The 14,555-nt window shown below is 39.8% G+C and overlaps 1 protein-coding gene across 9 annotated transcripts in view; it reads left to right on the top strand.

The window, feature by feature from the left end:
• SLC25A21 (solute carrier family 25 member 21) overlaps nt 1–14,555 on the top strand; it is a 485,208-nt gene that overhangs the window by 367,754 nt on the left and 102,899 nt on the right. The gene's annotated exons all lie outside the window — the stretch shown is intronic.

Genomic DNA, 14,555 nt, shown 5'->3' with positions numbered 1-14,555 from the left:
AGGCCTCTGTTAAAGTCTCTTCAAAAAGATCATGTTTTTCTGGAGACTGCAGCTATGAGACCTCAGATACACTCTTTCTCACACATATTTCTCTCTCCTAAAATGTAAAATATTACCCTGTTTTCTGCTTCTTTAGGACTAGCATGAGCCTCCATCCTAATTTTTGGTCCTACAGTAATAGAGTTCTATGGGGGATAGTGGATGGTCCAATACTTCAGAGTATTGATGAGTACTTACTTAGTTACATTAATTTTTTTCTTACTGTCATTTAAAAAAACAACATGTAATCTCCTTCTGAAAGGTTTCATTGAAGTATAGTATCATACAGAAAGTACACATTAAGCATACGGTTTCAGTGAATTTTCACAAGCTAGATACCCACGTTTCCAGGACTCAGATAAAACACACATACACACACACACACACACACACACACACACACACACACACACACACAAAACCCAGAATATTTTCAGCTCCCAGAAGCCTCCTGGTCCCTCCCTCCGTTCCATATTGCACCCGGCCCCCAACAATGGTAAGGACCATCCTGATGTTGACTCTTTTTAATTTTCAAATATCACATCGTTTTCTCACCAGGTTTATTGGCTGATTTTTGTGGGAGAGCAAAGGGGGTGGTTAACCCCTATAGCTGACTTCTTTGCATTGTGGGATTTTCCTAGCTGTTAATTATTAACTTTTCCTTAAAATAAAACTTCCATTGTGTAAGGAGAAAAACTCCATGAGCACAGTACATGTGATATAAATCACTTTTATGTCTGTGAAACAGCTGAGTTTACATTTTTATTACATTGTTTGAAAAAGTATCTTTTCATCTGGAAAGAATCAGTTTAAAATGTGATTGTCAACACAACTAAACCAGTTTTCTGTTTAAAATGGCTGCTGGTGGAGAGAAGAACCATAATTAAGCCAGATTTTTCTCACTAGATATTAGTTACTAAATGCTAGAGGCTTTCACTGAGATTTGTAAAGAAATTTCTAGACTTTAAAGGCAGGTAAAGTATTTTTGTTTGGATGAAGGAAGTAAATAAGTAATGAACAAAAATTTTATTGTAAAAGTGCAGAATATTGCCCTGTGTAAGGTGATTTAGTGGTATAGTTTTAAGTTACATTCAAAGTAATGCATGCATTTATGAAGTGTTGTCCATAGGAATACTTCAGTTTGAAAAGATGCTTATTAATTAGCAACTTATAGTGTAATTTTCTCTCTAAAGATTTTTAGATTTAAATAATTCTGGGAGCATCTTTTTAGAAATATACTAAGGTTCAATTAGATTAATCATTCTAATATAGGCATAAACAGTAGTTTTAAAGACTGTAGTCATTTGCTTATGTTTGCTAATTTCTGGCTATTTATTTTGAAATTAAAAAAAAAGGAAAGACAAAACTTTTGATGGTATTTCTTGCTGCATTTAATTTTGAGCTCTATTATTAAATAAAAACTGATATAACATGTTCCTTTTATTACTGAAATACTATCTTTGGAAGATGTAATACAGATTTTGACCATGCCCATCTCCTTTTTCCAGTACTGTGATGCTGTGATACATGTAGTTTTATAATAATCCAACCTTCCCAAATTCCTGCTTTGAAAAGTTTATTTTTCAAAACGGAGGGCAATCATCACTGTGCAATTGTGTGTGCTAGCTAACCTTTCATCTCAAACCAGATTTCCCAAATCCCATTATTTTTTGGCTTTTCTAACAGAGGACTTATTTTAGCACCTTCAAAAGTGTTGCAGGCTTTCTGGAGAACAAAAATTCTCAATAATTCGTAATTGAGTGAACTATCTGTTTAAATATGAGCAGAACAGAAACCATTTTGAATATCTGGTATGAGCTCATGTGCAAAATACTTTTGGGGATTCCCAGTGCCCAAACCCATAGGTTTTTGTTGTTGTTGATGTCATTTTTTGTGAGTTAAAACAATAAATACAACATTTTACCTGGCAAGAGCAGATGTGAAGCAGAACTTCAAAGACAGAAGGAGAGAGATAGATAATTTACGGATTTAAACAGAATAATGCACCAGAACCTTTAAAAATTAGGTTTAGAAATAATTGAAATTTTTGCAAAGGTCTGAAACTTTGATGATGCTGATTTATTTTGGTTTGGACATTTCTTTTGAGCTAGTTAATAATTATTATTATGCTTATTACCTTAGAATTACCACTGTAAATATACTTCTATCCTCAGATGCCACCACACTTCAGAAAGTTTAACTTTAACAAAAATGCTTCTAGATGCTAAGGCCAACAGATACTCAACGCTACCCTATGAAGCCATGGATCTCATCTTTAAAGCTAGTAAACAGTACTTTGTTCATGTCTTTACTTTCTTTATCAACTATTTGATAGTTTCTTTGATGAAGACTGATAGAAATAAATTTTTTCATGAGGAACGGCGCTAGCAAAATCAAAGCATAATGACCGCAGATGGGCATCAAATTCTCAACGGTTTTCTGAAAAAGACATATTCCTTCTTCACTCCAGCTTTTGTTCTTTTTTGCCTGAAGACGCTTGCTCTACCCGCAAGCCCCCCGCCCCAAAACAACTATGAAATACTTTAAGCAAAACCGATTATCAGTAGCAGAACTTTAATATCAAATGATTCTTACTGTTCATTTCACTGAATTTAACTATTTATGAGAGATTATCATAGTAATGCATTGTCAGTATTAATTCCAAATAAGTCAACTTCCTGTAAAGTTTTTTCTTATTTCTGTTATAAAGGTAATATTTGTATGTATTATACTTATCAGCTCATAACTGAAATTAAGTGGACATTAACAAATAAGTCAAATGTTAATGTATAATTGAAATAAAATCTAACAAGGAAACAATGACAACAAGGAAACATTAGGTAAATATCTTTTTCTGGGCTGTACATATTTTACTTAGTAAAATGAGTAAATGAGTAAAACCAAATCTACAAAAATCCTGTTCTCACCTGGAATTTATAATTTGACAAGTCCATTAAGCCATAAACCCTATGGTTGGAAAACTGATCTTTTCTAGGTAAGCAAAACAACTAAAGAGAAAGCAGTGACTTACTTTTCATGAGGGTCAAACCAGTGTGACAAGTTTAGTTCTCAGAGATATGAGGTCCTCTTAGGAAAGGAGAAGAAAGACAGATGACAGCAAAGCACGTACTTTCAATATTGATAGAATCCAAAGATTTCCATCACGATTTTAACCATATGCACAGACACATTCCTTAGTTGGTTGTGAAATTAAAAGGTGCAGTTTAAATGCTAAGTATTTTCTAGTATTACAAGAGACCGGTTGGAGCTTTTTTGTTTTTCAACACATACAGATGTGGGATGCCTGTCTTCGGTTGCTGTGGTCATCCGGATTAAAGGGTGGTGTGGTGCTTGGGCTCAGGTGATCCAGAAAGGGGGTGGGCTACAGAAAGGTGGCGTCCCCCGCCACCTACCTCCATGGCTCAGCCTTCCATAACTGCCGCTCTTTGTTGAGAACTGTTGGCAGTGGCAACAGTTTGCAGCTTCAGATAAGAACCGCGGTTCTCAGGTAATGCCCTCGATCAGAGCCCTGATGACAGACTGTGGAGTGCAAGTTTTTTCAGGTGCTGTGTTTGCTCAGTAATCCTTCAGTGCCAATCTCCTCCAAAGAGTGAGCGGGACCCATCGGTAATGGACATCAGCCATTAAGCTCGTAATATTTGTCATAGATCAGGTTACTGCTTTGTTACTCTCGAGTGATGAATGGATGCCGTTATGCTTTAAGAAAATAAAGCAATGCTGTAAATATGTTCAAACTTATGAAAGTGGCCACTTTATTTCTTCCATTTCTTGAAAAATAAGTGCAGAGTGCCCCAGAAATGCTAGTTTTTTCCTTTCGAAGTACAGAGAGCAATGTGCTTTAAGTTAGTGTTTGCAATTGCTTAGGGTCCACATCAAACAAATTACTCTGAGTGTCTACACCGCGTGTCGCCTCGGTTTGATACAGCTAAGTTTACGCATTGCACAAGCATTCTGATTAAAACAGGCATGCTTGCAAAGAACTATTCAAAGAAACCATTTGTTCCTGCCTAAAAAAAAAAAAAATCCAAACAGGGAATTTAGGTGTTAAAAATAGCATGAGGCCAAAGCAATTCTTCATCTAGCAGTTCCTATGTTAACTAGACATGTTTCTGCATCACAGGAAGAAGTAATAATTTTTTTAACTTTTTGGTGTGTTTCCGTAAGAAAAAGTGTCTAGAAAATGATATTGTACTTAATACTATTTTGTACACAATATTTGCATCTGTTTTGTTAACACAATTGTACAATTATTTGGAACAGTATTAATTCAGTTTAGTATAAAATGGGCTGTGCTTTCACTCTTTTCATCTTTTCTGTATTAATGTCAATTTCAGCATTTGTTTTTTTAAAAAAATTTTCACAAAAGTTTGTTCTTTTTTGTTTAAAGTTTGTACCTTTTGAAAACACCCAGAAATTAAATTCTAGAACTTGCATGCTGAGTATGTTTTAAAACCCTTTGAATTTGTATCTATTTTTTAATAAATTTTTTAAAATGCCATTGGCCCGCCCCATTGTAAAGAAAGGAAAAGCTTAACGGCGAAATTAATTTATATTATCTCAAAAGCCTGAGATAATGTAACAAATGAGGACCTGGCTAGGATTAGAATAAATGACTGCTCTCCTGCCCCACCATAGTTTTCATTAGCTTCTCAGGATATTCTGAGGAGCATATATTTGAAAGGCCATTTCCCTGACTCTCTGGTAATGGCCTCTCTCCCCCTCTTCTTTCTGCTGCTTTTCCCAACTAATGCAAAACTCCTTCAAGTCGCTAAGAGCAGGTGCCTCATGTTCCGTATAATCCGATTCATAGGGGGCCACCAAGTAAACGTTAAAGAACATGACCTCAGTGGCTGCCCTGATACGATAACTTTAATTATCAAGGCTCTCAGTGTTGATTCTGCAACCCCCAGGCAAGAAAACTTATGGAGGACAGTAAGTCATTATTGCCATCAGCTCTTTGGGGGCTCCAGCATGGCCGAGAACATTTCCTATATGACGCTGGGGTCTGGGGTGCAGGGCGATATGCCCAACACTTTCAGAGTTTCCCCACCCCACCCCCCATCTTTATGCTATTTTTTTTCCTTCTTTTCTAGATGGCTCTTAAGAAGAGTTTTAAAATACAGGGCCACCCAATAGACTAAAGGGAGCATAAATGGTACAGGACCTTTGTGGTTCTAGAGAAAAGAATTAGAATGATCTCAGGACTGAGAGAAAGACAGCTTCACAGAGACGCTATTGAAGGGATTAAACTAAGAATTTAAGCTCCGCCTGCAGAATGATGTCCCTGGGAATTTAGACACAATTTAGGGATATTCTGGATTCATCTTGTGACAGTTCTCCTGATTAGTCTTCAAATGGAGCTCTTCTAAACAGCCTGTTCTGAATACCTGTCCTAATTGCAGGAATATTGCAGAGTATCGTTTTTAGTGAGTTATACAGAAAAGCAAATAATCTCTGGGTTGCCCAGCATTTGCATTCAAGTATTCAAAACTAGGTATTTTTTAAATGCCAGCATTATCGACTGTATTTGAAGAACAATATAGATGCTTGAAACGTGCCAAACAGCAGGGGACAGGAATAATTTTTAACGAGTGCCTACCCTGGTTCTGGGTTCTTTATACACATTACATTATGTGATCTTCACAACAACCTTTGAGGTAGATTTTATTGTCCCCATTTTATAGGTGAAAACCAAGGTGCCTGAGGTCCCGCAGCTAATAAATAAATCCAGGCGTGTCTGATTCCAGAGCCCGTGCTCTTGCCTGTACACCAGGGTGCCTCCCAAGAATCAAACCCATGAGCAGGGTCTTAAATGACTAGAAATATCACAATTGTCCCCAAGAAATAATGTTCATTGATACCACATTTTTAGTTTCTATCAAAACGCTTCACTTATCAAAGCAAAATTTCAGTATCTGTTTCCAGCTCGTCTCAAGTCACATAATCTCTGTACATTAAGCACTTAATAAAAGACTTGTAAGATTCCCCCAACTTCACCATGGTGGGACTTTGTAATATAAACACGCATTAAAGAAATGAGAGCTCAAACATCCATTTTCCACAGGTGTTACCTGTGCATGTCCGTTCTTGCACCTTCATTATTCTTCTTGCAGGGTGACTACATCTGGCCCCTTGAAAGTGCTTTCATCAAAAGAATGCTTTAATATAGAACCTGAGCATGCAAAGACAACCAACTTCAAATTGAACATAAATTATACAGGATGCTGACACACTGATCTATATGCCCTGCTTTTCATTTTGTAGTTTTAAGCCATTCAACAATGGTGATGCTAATAATAATTTGTATTCCAGTAGCATCATTTGATAAGAAGCTCACAAAGCTTTAAGGCTATTGTCTCAATAATCCTCTCACCACCTCTCTGGGGTGGATAGGGAAAATACATATACATCTCCACTTTTCACATGCAGGAAGTCAACCACAGCAAGGTTACTTTCTAGAAGACTGGCAAAGGGATGTGTCAGACTATTAAATGCATGTTAATGAAACCACCAAACATATATTTGTGTGTTTGTTTGCTAGTTGGTTTTGTGCGATACGGTTTTGTTGTCAAATACAAGATCCGAACGGAATCAGAATTCCAGTAAATATGAAAGGATTCCTAGAGCACGTGGTTCACTCCCCTCCACTCACAAGCAACCTACTTTATGCCAGAGAGGAATGGTCAGGTCTGAAATGAATTTCCCTGGTCTGTTCCTGTACAAGAATTGACCACGTATTATTGAACCAGTTTTGTACTCCATGAGGGTATAGTACTCTTTGAGTCACTGTGTTGGTCCATCTTTCCCTGGCAACCACCCTATGCAGATCCTCTCAGGCCAAGGAATTAGTAGAATAATTGATTTCTACTTTCTTGTTTTCATTTAGGAATTGGAAAGGGTAAGGATAGATGACGTTCACAGAGCATCCAAGAATTTATTTTAGTTATCAGTTCCAGTGCTGTACCTCTTTACTCCCTGCATAAAACATGTTTAAGAAGCAAACTGCCATATGTCTATTGTACACTAAGCATACGGAACCCTGGAACTCTGTTTCCTTGTCTGTAAAATGGAATCATGATAAGTGGTTTGTGGGGTGAGATAGCAAGTGGCACATGGTTAAGTGCTCAATTACTGTTTCTATTCCCACCTCTCTTCCACCCTTGTGGAAGGAAGAGAGACAAAAAGCTCCTCCTATGAAGTGTGGCCCCTTCTACTGCTTCCACTCTTGTCTCTAGAAGTTTTCTGGTTAGCCTCAGCTTGTAGGTCCATTTCTAAAAGGAAGGGATGGTCTTTTACCTGGGGACGCCTAAGGTTACTAACTCAGTCCAGCTCTCTCAAACCCTGAAAGACATTATGGTTGGCTTTACAACTGATGGGAGAGGTGAGGGTAACTCCAGAAGTGACATTGTGGGGCTGAGGAGAATCTCAAGTCATTCTCACATAGAACATTGCCACCATGAGCTAACTCTCAAGACCTCTCCAGCCCAGAGAATACAAACAACTCAGTCCAACATTCTGGTAGCACATGGGTCGTCCAGACTCCATGAGTGTGGAAGTTTCTATCAGAAACTTTTGAATTTCTTGCATAACACACCTGATTTAAAACATTATCTCTTGTGCTAATAATCATGGAGATCAAATATGTCTACTGAATGCTGTGCTGGAAAATGCCCCAAACCACAGCTTGGTTTAAACATTCCTTACGTCTGCCATGAAAAGCTCATCTATGGTGCCTGGGCTCCTCTGCTAAAGACCAGTAACTTTCATCAACGAAGTATCTGACAACCTGAGTAATCTTTTTTTTTTTTTTTTCTGAGTAGTCAGTTTTGATGATGCAAGGAAACTTTTAACAACAAAAAAGTAAAAGGATGTCCAAGTTTTTAAATTTTCTTTCATATTTTCAGGAGCACCTGGGTGGCTCAGTCAGTTGAGTGACTTCAGCTCAGGTCATGATCTCACATTTCATGGGTTGGAGCCCCCCCTCCTCCCTCCTCAGGCTTTGTGCTGACAAAGCGGAGCCCGCTTCAGATCCTCTGTCTCCCTCTGTCTCCCTCCCCCTCCCCCACTCTCTGTCTCAAAAATAAACATTTAAAAATTTATTTTGTTTTAATTTTTTAAATTTTTTTTTTTAATTTTTGAGAGAGAGAGATGAGTGTGAGACGGGGAGGGGCAGAGAGAGAGGGAGACACAGAATCTGAAGCAGACTCCAGGCTCCAAGCTGTCAGCACAGAGCCTGGTGCGGGGCTCAAACTCATGAACTGTGAGATCGTGACCTGAGCTGAAGTCGAATGCTTAACCCACTGAGCCACCCATGCTCCCCAAACATTTAAAAATTTTTAAAAAATAAATTTTCTTTCATATTTTGATTTTTTTAGTTTTTAAAAATTTACTCATCCCAGAAACAACAAAACAAGTCTGGGATGTGTGTCTCAGTGACTGGTAAAGTCTCTGGGGTGGGAGGTGGGGAACAGAACCCAGGATGTAGTTCCTGATTTGCATTAATTCACACTGACTCCTCCAGCCTAGGGCTAGTTCTGACTCCCTTGGGCTTCTATTCTAATGCTAAGGCTGTCTCCAGCTCCAGCTCCAACCACAGTTTGAAGGTGCCTTTGTTGAGTCTGGCCTTCCTCTGAACAGTTAGAACTCATTGTTCTAATTGCTCCCAATTAGAGAGTTGATGTGAGTGGGTGATTTGATCTCCCCACCCACCACCTCCTCCAAATTTAAGTTCATGCCCAATTTCACTTAAAATGATTGAGCACAATAGAGAATGTTTCAGACACTGAAATATTTTGCATCATCCCAGAGTCAGTAAAGTTGTTACCTGATCACTTACTTTCTACCTGTGCAGCTGTTACCGGGCACAACTTGTATACTGCTTGGTCCCGGCAGACAGTTTTGATGTGGGGGAACCTGGGTGAGCCATGCTGCTGTAGCTGCTGCCACCGCACACTTTTGTGTCCATGCAAATGCTTATGACCAGTGACTCCTGTAACAGCATCCTTAGATGCAGGCGTCCTCCTTTACATGATGCCAAGATCCATCAGAAACCGTGGGTATGCCCCCATTAGAAAATGCAGTGGAACTATGCAAAGCCCATAGCAATGCTGGTAGGTGTTATTAATGCTGCTGTTGTTGAGGGATTTAGGTGGCAGAACGGAAATGTGACTGATGATTAGATGCCGTTGCATTAAAAGCAGTTTCCACGCAGGGCACCATCTGCTAGGAGAGAGCTTCTCTGAGGTGTTCAGGGTGGGCATTTTGATATACATCCTGGAAACATTGCTCATGGGTTTATTTCACTTACTAGAATTTGGTAGAACTTACTGCAGGTTTTCTGGGACGTGTGTTGAATATCTACATTGGTATCTGGTTTAGCCTCCAAGTTGGTGAAGGGAACAACTGTGCTGGTTTTAGTCTGGTTCATGGCACACCATCCTGTGAAGAAGATAACACTGATGGTTTTGCTCCCTGCTCCATTGGTCATCCCATCTCCCAGGCTCTTTCCAACACCAGATCTTTTAATTCATCCTCACCAAATGCTGGTCCTTCCTTTGGAATGTTTCTCTGGTTCTTTTCTGCCTTTCCATTCTTAAATGCTACCATCATAGCCACTTTAGCCAGGCTTTCTGCTTCCTATACCCCTCTCTCTTCTTTTCTCTGTGTCTGCTTGTCTGAACACCACTGTCATCACCTTCCTCTGCTCAGAAAGGTGTACAGTCTCCTCATTGCCTTCTGTGCCAATGCAGGATTGATACTAACTTGTAGTACTAAGTACTTCTCGATTCTCTCAAGCAGGCTCTCCAAGTGGGTCACCTTGATGTCCTCCAACTCATTCCTTTATTCATGTTTTTTTTCCTACCTTGAATATCCTTTTCCCTCATCTGTTTACTCAAGCCTACTCATACCTGAAAACCTAGATCAAGCCCCACCTTAACTGAGCTTTGCCAAATGATGTCTGCCCTTGCACACTTTCTGACTGTCCTGCATCATGATCAATGTTCAGAGAACAGGGATCTAAACTTAGGGTTCATAGACCTCGAGAGGTATGAAGCCAACAGACATTTTTTTGTGTGTCTACATGTGTTTTTCTGGGGGAGTCCATAGTCTTCATTAGATTCTCAAGAGAGTTCTTGGCAAGAAGGAGAAACATAAGGTTGGAGCCACTACTGTTGTTAGAAGGTATAGAAGACATGTTAGGGAGTGGCCACTGCCCTCAGTGCTGTTGGAGTTTTAATGAGAACCAAACTTGACCCGCTATGGAACAACTGAAGGGAGTTTTAATTAAGTGATTGATTGGGTACGGTTAAAGGCAGAGCTACAGGTTTGGAATCATTTGCAGTAACCCGGGAGAGGGGTCATGTGGGAAGCAGTGGGTACAGTGACTACCCAATATATATTAGTTCCTTCCCTTTCCATCTCCTTAGTTTAAGTGGTTATTCACTCATTCATTCACTCCATGAACAAGCCTGTTCTGGGTATACTAGACAGACAAGGTAGCTTACATTCTAGTGAAAGGAAAAGAAAATGAACACATAAATGCAAAAGACCATTTCAGACAGTGATAACTTGTATAAGAAAAAAAATAGATGGATTGGGGAATGACCTTACTAAACTTAGCTATGATGGTCAAGGGATATCTCTCTGACTACATTTGAGCTGAATACTGAATGATGAGAAGCTAGCCCTGCAAAGAGCTGGGAGAAAGAACATTCTGGGTTGTAGGAACTGCAAGTGCAAAGGAAAAAAGTAGGAATGAGTTCAGTGGGGTGGAGAATAGAAAGGAGGCCACTGTATCTGGAGCATGGTGCACAGAAAGGGTCACAATCTTGAATCAGGATGTGTGCATTTGCTTCCTGAGGGAGCTGCTCTGAGACTCTCTTTCCACTTTGAATGCTTCCTATGCTGCCAAGGTACTCTTATTAAAATAATGAGAATGGGGCACCTGAGTGGCTCAGTCAGTTAACCATCCAACTCTTGATTTCAGCTCAGGTCATGATCTCACAGTTCGTGGGATTGAACCCTATGTTGGACTCTGTGCTAACAGCGAGGAGCCTGCTTGGAATTCTCTCTCTCTCTCTCTCTCTGTCTCTCTGCCCCTCCCCCACTCATATGTTCTCACACTCATGCTCTCTCTCAAGATAAATAAACATTAAAAAAAGTATGGGGCGCCTGGGTGGCTCAATCGGTTAAGCATCCAACCTTCGGCTCAGGTCATGATCTCGCGGTCTGTGTGTTCGAGCCCCATGTCAGGCTCTGTGCTGACAGCTCAGAGCCTGGAGCCTGTTTCAGATTCTGTGTCTCCCTCTCTCTCTGACTCTCTCCCATTCATGCTCTGTCTTTCTCTGTCTCAAAAATAAATAAACATTAAAAAAAGTAAAAAAAAATTAATAAAATAAAATAAAGATAATAAATAATGTTCATGGAGCATATCAAATGTGTCAGACAGTGAGTTCTTTACACATAACAAACAGTTTAATAACATCACAGCAACCCTCTGAGGTAGTATTATCTATTTTCTCCATTTACCAGATGGGAAAATAAGGCACAAAGAGATTAACCAATTCTTATGAGTCCCAGAGACAGTAAGTGATGAGCCATTTTTTAATCCACGAAGTGGTGTTTGAAAATAAATCTGAATGTGTCACTCTTCTGCCTTAAATTCCTCAATGGCTCCCCAGGACTTTCAGAATTAGAATGTGAGCTATTTCATCATCTGTCCTTATCTCCCTCTCCAGCTTTGATTTCCCCCACACATACCCTGTACCCTGGCCACACTAGATCACTCACTGTCCCACAACATGCCATGATCTCTCACATATGCCTTTATGTGTGATGTTTCCTCTGCCTAGAGAACTCTTTCTCCTTTTCTCACCCGACTGTTTCTACCATTTGGTCCAGATTCAGCTGAGGAGTTATCTGTTCCTCAACATTTCTTCACCAACCTTTCCATTCTATGGACACATCAATCATTACATTCATCATCAATTAATGAATCTGCCCCTTGCCCAGACTGGGAATGGCTTAAAGGTGAACACTCTGTAAGATTTACATTTTTATTCAAGCTCTTCACATAACTACCAGACTCTCACTAAAACACTGTTGAATGAATGAATGAATGAATGAATGGCAGTGAGGAACCTGCCATACTTTTGAGCACTTACTTCATGCCAGGAACTGAGTTAAGTTTTTTACATACTATTATGGACTGAATGTTTGTGTCCCCCCCACCCTAAATTCAGATGTTGAAGCCCTATGTTAACCCCCAATGTGATGATATTTGAGATAGGTAGTCTTCAGGAAGGTAATTAAGGCTAAATGAGATCCTAAGGGTGGATGTTGGAAGATAATGACTATGAGTATCACACTTTCAGTGACACAGTCAAAGTAAGAGACAGCATAATGAATGTAGACTCTTCTCTCAGAAGGGAATAAAAAGATTGAAATCATTGATAAGTAGAAGGGCTTGTGGAATGGAGGGCATATTTGTTTCCTAGTCCTGCTGTAACAAATTACCACAGACTGCATGGCTTAAAACAACAGAAACGTATTCTCTCACAGTCTGAGAGCTGGAAGTTCAAAATCAAGGTGTCTGCAGAGGTGGTTCCTTCAGGAGGCTCTGAGGGAAAATCTGTTCAATGCCTGTCTCTTAGCTCCTGGTGGCTGCTGGCAATCCTTGGCATTCCTTGGCTTGTAGCAGCATAACCCGTCTCTGCCTCCATCTTCACATGACCTTCTCTTCTGCGTGTCTTCTCCTTTTCTGTCTTTTATAAAACACTTGTCATTGGACTTAGGACCTACTCGAGTCATCTCAAGATCCTTAAGTTAATTACATTGACAAAGACCCTATTTCCAAATAAGTTCACATTCATAGGTACCAGGGATTAGGACTTTGACATATCTCTTTGGGGCTACTGTTCAAGCCAATACAGAGGTAAAATTTTGTGGGTTTTTTTTAAGATAAGAGGTACTTAAGCTAGGTTTTATGTGAGAAAAGGGATAATTGACAGATCAAAACCTTTAAGGAGGCATGAGCCAAAGATATCAGTAGAGAAATACACTCTAATGTGAGGGTTATCTCTAATTCTCTGAGACAAGATGTGTGAAAGTAAATAGATGTGAAGGTGGGGAGCTGGATGTTGACAGATATCCTCTGTGATAACCACTATTTACTCTGTGAAGTAGAAGGCCAGATTATCTGCTAGGAGTGAAGAGGAACTTGAGAAAAGTGGTGTGAAGGTAAGAAATAGCACCCGTGATAATAGAAAAGAGAAAAGACCAGGAACAACAGGATTGTTAGGAGTCACAGTGAGCCCCCATTTGGAACTGGGCACTGTATATTTGGGTGGCACCAATCATTAGGTCATGCCATAGAGTGATGCTGAAACCTTAGGATAGGAGCGGTTGATGGAAAGAAAACAGTTGGTGGAAGTTTTTAAGAATTGATGGATTGTGTGTGATTGCAAAAAGTAAAGGAATATACTAAGAATAAGGAAAGAGGAGAATCCAAGAGAATTCCTAATAGACTGTGACAAGTGGGAGAGAAGCAGGTTCAGATGAGGTTGAAAGGCAGATATGATTGAACCAAGGCATTAAGAGGGGGTGAGGCAAGGACAGAAATATGGGTTGATGCCATTTAGTGTCTCATTCCAGGCTATGCAGTGCCCCACCTTGCAAACAGGATGCTAAATGGAGGTGGTGGTAGAAAATTTTGAAAGTTAGAAGTCAAGGAAATATTGGGCTAGGATGTCTGGGTGTAAATGGGGAGATTGTCGAATATGGTGGTTGGTATTGATGAGTGCAAAGCAAAATAACTTAAATCCTCACAATATGTGGGCTCCTGGTACAAAGGTCAATCACAGATCTGAGCAATGGGAGAGAGCAGCGTGAGTACCCCTCTGCTTGGCGATGGTCAAGAAAAAGTTCTTTATTGCTTGCTTGGTTATGGAATGTAAAAGGTTTTTTTCTCTTTCAGTGGGTTTTATACACATACAGTCTTCCAAACTTTGCTTTCAGTGTCTATGCTGGTGACTTCTGCCGTGGAGAACCCCTTGTTCAGCGTATTCAGCCCTCCCAGCAGCCCCATGCTGCACACCAGTATCTCTTTTTCCACAACCTGGGTTGGCTGTTTTTGACTTGTGAAGCGACCAGGATTTTTGTCAATTTGTAAAATTATATAAATTAGCAGGGAAAAGATCTTTTCTAGATGGCTACACAGACTTCATATCCTTGGTTACTTTACATGTTCTTATGTGTAGCTCCTCGGGATAGATCTAAGTCTTCTGAGAACTAAAACATGGGACTCAGTTTCTACTCTTCCCCTTTTCTGCTGTTGGTTTCCTGAGTGGCAATCATTTTCCTTTCACTAAAGCTGACATTCTTCTTCTTACAAATCCTATGGGAATTAATGTCTACTCAAACAGTTCTTTGGCAAAGAGCAATGACAGAATGCACCATATGTAGCTCTTGAATGAGGGAGGTAAAATCTCATGGAT

Source organism: Acinonyx jubatus, chromosome B3, assembly GCF_027475565.1.
Source record: "Acinonyx jubatus isolate Ajub_Pintada_27869175 chromosome B3, VMU_Ajub_asm_v1.0, whole genome shotgun sequence".
Classification (NCBI taxonomy): domain Eukaryota; kingdom Metazoa; phylum Chordata; class Mammalia; order Carnivora; family Felidae; genus Acinonyx; species Acinonyx jubatus.
Note: the sequence above shows the minus strand (reverse complement) of the source record. Positions and strands in the feature narration are given on the sequence as shown.